We start from the raw sequence: 7,769 nt of genomic DNA, 5'->3' as shown, positions 1-7,769 counted from the left end.
TTATGTCAGGTATATTCTTCAGGGATTGGTCAAAAAACACAGCTTAATATCATGTGACTATTTTTGACACATTGAATATTAAAAAGAAAGGCTTTTTTTGCATGAGACTATAATAAATAATACATTTTATTTTATTTTTTTATCTTTATCCAGTCCTTTTATGTGCATACATATATAAAACCATTTGAAACACTGATACAGCTACCAATTGAAGTAAAATAGTAGGTGTCTTGGAATATAAAATGCTGCTAAAACTGTGGATGACTGTACATAGAAGACCAAGACAGAAGTGCACTGTTGTTGCAAACTCTTTTCAAAGCACTACACTGAGAAACTTGTCATGCAAATAAGTGTGACAGATCTCTTCATAGAGGGAGAACAACAAAGTAACAAACACAACAATGCTTATGAAAAACAAAACTTGTGAAGATGACATTCTGTCACTAATTGAAACTGATGGCAAGACAGAAATAGAGAAATGTTTTCATTTGTTATACAAAAACAACCTTTATTATACATAATTCACTTTATGCACATTTTGTTGTTGCAATCCACGCTGTATCACTCTCTGAATTATCATTCTGAATATGCAAAAGCTTTTAATAATTTAACATGTCAGTGTTTATTTTCAACAAGCCGATGCGACGATGAATTTGTTTGAATTTTGTCTCAGTTTTGATGCGGTGCCTTTTCTTCTTGTGGAAAGTATGTCATTTGAAAATGAAAAAATACATAATTGTTATTCTTTAAATAGATCCACATTTATCTAGAGCAGAAATTAAGGGCATATTTGGTTATTTTTTTTTTTTTTTTGCTCATGAAAAATGTTCACCTCTCTCATTAGCTTCTTGAACTCCATCTGTGAATCTATATGTTTGCTTCACCCAGCTAATATCCCTGTATTGACACCATATGGAATTTCCTCATGAGCCTCTTGATTCACGTCTGTTTTATTTACGTCCAGCATGTGGCCGGGAGCTTTTGACTGTTACATATCTGACACAAACCCCAATGAGTCACCAAACAACAGCCGCCGTATTATTCTTCCACTTTACACTGTCTGCTCTCCATGATAACATCTAGCACACTTTGACTTGTACGTTACTGACACCAACCTCAAAAGGGTGCTTGCTACGTTTTACACACTAACATGCGCTACAGTTTCTGGTTTATATCATTCCTTCTTTCTGTCAAATGAAAAAAAAAACAAAAAGGCAGGCTTGATAGCATCTACCAGCCACAGCTGGGCTCTCTGCATTTGTGTTAGCAGGAGACCACATTTATTTCCTGAAAGGTCGGAAAGAAAGAGAGCGAGTCGCCACAATGCCTCTGTACTTCATGAGTGTTTTGTATGCATGTATGCGTGTGGGGAATCCTTGACAGTATGGTGCTATCTGGCACTGTTTTGACTTCACCTATCAACCCTAATAGGATTTCCTGAAAGCAGACATAGAAAAAAATAAAATAAATAAATCAGCAAGTTTATTTTTTGTTGACGTTTGTACGTCTTCCAAATAGTCCACTCCCCCCCAGGAATTGGCCATTATGATGATAATTGAATTCTGAAGTGTAGTTTTATTTCGGTTCTGTAAGTCTGATCGTTAACAAAAACCGTGCCACAAAAACTGGCACAGCTTGATATGAGAAATAATTTATCACTTGCTGTAAAAAGAAAAGAAACCAAACAATAATAACAACATTTTAATATTGCCTGCTGATGCATTGGGAAGGCCACAGTGCTGTCATCTCCCTGATATCTACAGTCAACAGGGAGTGAAGAAAAGCTGAGACTTTGGGTAAACTTGTGTTTCACCATCTACCTGAAACATTTCACAGCAGAATGTAAAAGGAGTCCTGTTTGATTCCAGTGAATTTCAGGGTTTTTGAAAACATCTCCATAAATATGAAGCATTACTTTGAATGTCATTTGACAGATTTTTTTTTTTTTGTTTGCATGCAGATCTTGCTTGAAAATGAGCGCTTATCAATGGATATCACCTCTATAAATGAAAGTAATGATTAAATTCAGATACTTACATTGGTGGGAAATCAATATCTAACATACAGCATGGAAGACTTCCAGCTCTCGTCAAAATAAATTAATATTTCTTAAATAAATAAATAAATAAATAAATAAATAAATAAATAAATAAATAAATAAATAAATAAATAAATAAATAAATAAATAAATAAATAAGATACCTTTTAGCCTATTGAGGAGATGCATGTTGTTTTTGTTTATAAATATGTTTTTGTTTTTATTTTATAATCTTTGTAACTATTTTCTCAACTGAAACACCAAGATTACTTTTTGAAGGGAAGTACATTGAACATGACAGTGAAGACATACATATTTTTAAACAAAAAATATTAAATTGCTCAAAATTTACAGCATCAGCATAATTTATTGTTTTTCTAAATATACATTTTGCCTTTGGGATCTTTGGCCCCCCACACAGAAACATTCACTCCATGACAGATATACTAACTACGCCGCTGACATACTGCTCTTTTACACCTGCCACAGTATTGAAGGCCATGGTACTACAGCGCGCTGAAACAGGCGTGATGTTAGATTGTGAGACTTAGTATGGATTTGCTGTCACTTGGCCATGCGCAGGCTGTGACTGACTGATCGGCTGAAACTCTCCCTGAGAGCTGAGCACTAAATGCTATCTCGATTGCCGGGGATAGCCTCCCCCTGACTCTACCGTCTTCTGCACAAACAAGTGTCTCTGTGAGTTACTTCTTATATAGCTGTTAGCGGTTTGTCCATGCACACAGCAGATTATATTTATAATATGATGCCTTAAATCTGAGTGTAAGCACACACACACACACGCCCCCACACACCCCATCACATCACTCATGGAGCCACTTAGAAGGGAAATTATGACATAGTGTAGCACTTGTGTCAAAGCTGGAGCTGTAGATTTCAGACGGGGGCCGATACGCTGAATATGATCAGGCACATGTTCTCCTTTGTTTTTTTAACTTAATTTTATTGTCTGCTTACTTGTTAGAAAAAAAAAAGGAAAAGAAAAAACACTTGGAGGGTGATGTGCATGCCTGTTGTTTTATCACGTGTGTGTTGCTTGCATCATCTGAAAAAAAATAAAATTTAAAAAAATAAAGCAATACACATATATTATTACCCTTTTTCACTGATAACTGAACTGTTTCTGCAGAACCAGGTGGAATTGAGTGGCTGCAAGAGCTTGCCACTTGTATGATATCCATCACAGGAAGTGACATCCACATTTGGTTATTGATGGTGCATATGCTAATTCCCTTTTTATCACTCTAATGATGAAGCGGTTGATGCTGCGAGTGAGGAAATGTGGTTGCCATCAAATCTACTCTGTTACTTTTATGAATAGTTTCTTCAAACTATTTTGATTTGACAATCCATCTTTCATGAAGGGCCTGAGACAATAGACTTATCCTCAACATTACCTCATATATTGTCTATTTTAAAGTGAGATTATTTATTCATTCATTTATTTATTTTGATTTGTTATTTGTTACATACTTGTAAAACAGAAATTCTAGTGATTGAATAACTTACTTTGCCTTAGTCAGCAAGTAGTTCCTTTACACATAGCAAAAAAGATAACAGATACGCTATGCTAATAGTTTACTAAGTACTGTAACAACAAATCTATTGAACTAATATTTATAGGTATACAGTGAACCCCTAGTGTGAAAGATGTTCTGAAATGCCTAAACTTTGGCCCTTAAGAAATGATTTGTTGTTTCTACATTTTATTCTCCGTTACACATTTCAAATTTTACAAAATAAAAACCTTCATTAACCTCAAAAGTTGCTTGAGGTTAGTACACTTATCTGTTCAATAGAGAGACAACTCAAATCTTTTGGACATACTTTTTTTTCTGCTTAAAAAAAAAACAAAATAAACAACTGTCAGTGATATTGTGATTGTACTTTACATAACTCACATGCTAGTAATTTTGTTCAATATATATATTTTTTGGGGGCAGGGGGGTATTTTATTTGATTTTTTTGTGATTTTATTTTATTACTATTATTTTTATTTTTTTTACCAACAAATAATTTGCTTTTGGACATTTTCCTCTCTGCTTACAGAGTGTTTTGAACTGGGTTTTTAGAAAGGTGCTTGGATATGTAAATGACATTTCACCCAAAATGCATCTAGCGCCCGACATTTCAGAGTGATGAAATGTCTTTATGAAATGAGCCTCTTACAATGCTGAAGTTTATATTTCCACTTAATCTGTTTAAAAATGCACACAAATACATTTTGCTGTACTTTATAAACCAGCAGCTTTGCTTTAAATAGTATGATTGCTATTGATCTCTGTTACAGTAACAGGCTGAAAGAGGAAAGAATCAGAGCTATAGTTGCAGTTCTGTCCAGATGTAGATCAAAGTCCAGGCTTCAAGGATCACTTGCGCAAAGTAATGCATAAACAAAGTGCGCTTTTACATTTCTCAGTGTAAAAGCAGACGTGCTATGTAATGTTATAGCCTTTCTCACACCGACTGAAATTAGAAGAACGCTCTAAACAGTAAGGCAGCTTGCTTGCTACTTTGTTATCATTTGCCCTATTAGGCTAAAAGTACCGTCCTCTCCCTAGGTGTTAACAAGCTAAATGGGAAATTAGACCATAAAGATAAGGTTGCGTCAGAGGATGTTTAGGGTCTCAGAGTAGTGCTTTCAACACCACTGTGCAACACCGCCTGAACAGAATTAATGAACCCTCTGTGGCAGGCTCCTGATGCATTTTTAAACAGCTTCTTTTCATTTCTGCAAAGACATTTTGATTGCATTTGTTTCAGCAATAACTGTGTGAGAGAGAGCGAGGGTGACAGAGACAATCATAGGAAAACAGAGAGGGAGAGATCGCATCCCCTAAAAATAAATACATCAGTGTCATGGCAAAGCTATTCTGACGTAGCTTGTAAAGAGAGACATCACATTCAATAGGAGGCCAGAAATAATAGTTTTGCAGTGAACTATCACTGACAGCAACTAGTTCAATACTGAATTATGAGATGTACACCAGTTATAACTTTTACACTCAATAAAAATTAATGTATTTTTATTAATACATAAAATGCATCAATTAACTTCATGAAAAGGAAACTTAAAAAACTTTAAATAACTTTTTTTTTTTTTTTTTTTTACTTATGATAAGTGTAGTATGTACAGACATACATACACAGATAAAACCAGTGTTAAAGACTTTTGACATGATGGCTATCTAGTAGTAGCCTACATACAGAAAAAATAAATAAAAAAATCACACATACTTTGGAAAATGTTATAAATGGTTTTCATATTAAATATAAAAGTAGTCAAAATAGTGGTAGATGGTGTTAGTTGCATTAAAAAGAAAATAAAATCAGATCAACACAATACATCAGAGAGAAGAAAACATGCAGAAAATACCTAGACTGGATCAATTCATCACTTAACGCGAGGTTTTAAGAGATGGGGTCATTAGCTCCCCATATGTTTTTTACTCTGTGCGCGGACTGGAATGGTCACACTGACCCTGTGTGCGCTTTTACAATATTTCGTTTTTATGTGGTTCTAGAAACTGACAGCCTGACGGGACAACCCGCTTCATTTGTCCGACTGCGACATTTGCCATGCTCCTCCTGACTGTAGGAGGTTTAAATCATTTTAAATTTGATTTAAATCTCACAATCAGTTTGAGGTTTAAATCAATAATTTAGGGATATTTTCAAATCCCTAAATTTGAAAATATAGATATTTTTTTTATTTCTTTTTATGAAAATCTTGCAATCTTTTGACCTGACACCAACCTAGGTTGGGGTCTACAATAAAATGTTAAACAAATCTGAACAATGTCAAAAAATTAGAATTGTGTTCAGTACAAAAAAGTGGATTTGGCAATTTGTAAATTATCTCTAAGCATTTGTGGAAGGAAACCATAAGGAACTACTTTGGATTCTGGGAGAAAAGAGAAAAAACACCATATATGGTTGATATCCCGGTGCTGAGAAGACAACACTCACAGATAAAACAATTGGATATATTCAGCTTTTTCTTTTTTTTTTTTTCAGCTGAATATATTCAGCTATTCAAAAACGTAGATACAGTAAGTACAAAGAACAATCTTCTGTTTCTAACCACTGTGTTACCCTGATATTTTAAAAGGATAATAAGGACCACAGTCCTTGGTTACAGATTGCTCTTAATTTTTTTTTTTTTTAATTGCATCATCCCAGCTCTCGTCAGGGGTGGCGACCTTAAGTGGCGTCTGAGGTCAGTCTGCAGAAGCAGGCTTTGAAGCTTAGGCATTTACCTCTCTCCCTCTCCCTATCACTCTGTGGGGCCTTGAATTGCAAATTGTTTCAAAATACGCATAATGAGCATGGTGGCAAAACGTAGAGGCTCTTTGTATTTCCCTCACTCAGCCTTTAGCACAACTAAATGAGTTAAGATGGGTCTATTGAATTACAAATGATTATTTTACTTACTCCTACCCAGCACATGCATAATGAGGGAGAACAGAAAGCCTGAAGAGAGGTTCCAGTGATTGTGATGGCGGGGATTGGGAACCACAGGCATGATCCTCTACACACAATCTATTCTGAAGATACAACCTGATGTTTATGTTGGGAAAACTGTCAAAGAGTGTAATCTTATGCGGAAGGAAAAGTTTTCATATTAGAAGACATTTTGTTTAAATAGATGTCTCTTTGATTGTTATCGGTCGTGCATACAAATTCTGTCTTTGTTCTTAAATTAATTAGACGGGTCGTCTCATGCACCGTGACACATCGTGGAACGTTCTGTCTTGTAGGAAATCGTACAATGACTTAAACAACCTTTCAACGAAGTGGCTTAAAGCTTTTTTAAAAACAAGGTATTATGTAAAATCTATATAAATCATGACTTATATTCTGTATTTTTATGCAGCCTGGTAGTGTTATCTTTCTCATTCAGCACAGTTAAATACCTTAATAGCAACCAGAAATACAAATTTCTAAACTTTTGTTTCATATTTCTATGCACACCTAACAGCGTGGAAATAAGTGTCTTAGCATAAAAGGTTCACTATTTTTGTCCATTTTTACAGAGCGAGATACAATCGGAAAAACTGACTGAAATGACGATATGTAATGCATAAAAAATGCAAGATCAGAAATGAATAAAAAGACTTATTTTAATCCTTTAAGGCCCTGCTCTGATTTGGAGTGCATTAACCTCTAGAACCCGACGGACCCACTGGTGGGTCCGTCGGGTTCTAGAGGTTAAATGGCGAGGTTGATGAAACCACCACTGATAATACCAACTCAGATCTACAGAATCCAGTTCAAAATCTTCAGTTTATTTATTTATTTTTTATTATTTTTTACTTCTGTGCAACAAGGCAAGAGAAGGCTTCACTGAAGAAGAGCGGCTCAGTAGCTGATGGATAAATAAATCTAACCTCATCCTGATGTGTGTGAGCTTTGCTTTCAGGAACGTCGTGCAGCGTGGGAACTTTGTTAACAACGAAGCTGAGATGGGATTCAAGCAGTTGCCTGATGAATGATTCACAAAAAGTGACGCAAAGGAGCTCCAGTTCATATGTCTGAAATTGTTTCATTTGCTTCGTGCTTGTTAAAAAAAGAAAGCAAATCCCTATTTTAGACCAATTTTATTAAATTTGAGATGTATTTCAATGTTTGCATAGTTATTAATTTTTTTTATTTTATTTCTTTTACATTTAATTCAAATAAATTCACTCAAAGTGCGTCTGTCACTGGA

The sequence above is a fragment of the Gambusia affinis genome, linkage group LG05, assembly GCF_019740435.1.
Source record: "Gambusia affinis linkage group LG05, SWU_Gaff_1.0, whole genome shotgun sequence".
NCBI lineage: Eukaryota > Metazoa > Chordata > Actinopteri > Cyprinodontiformes > Poeciliidae > Gambusia > Gambusia affinis.
Note: the sequence above shows the minus strand (reverse complement) of the source record.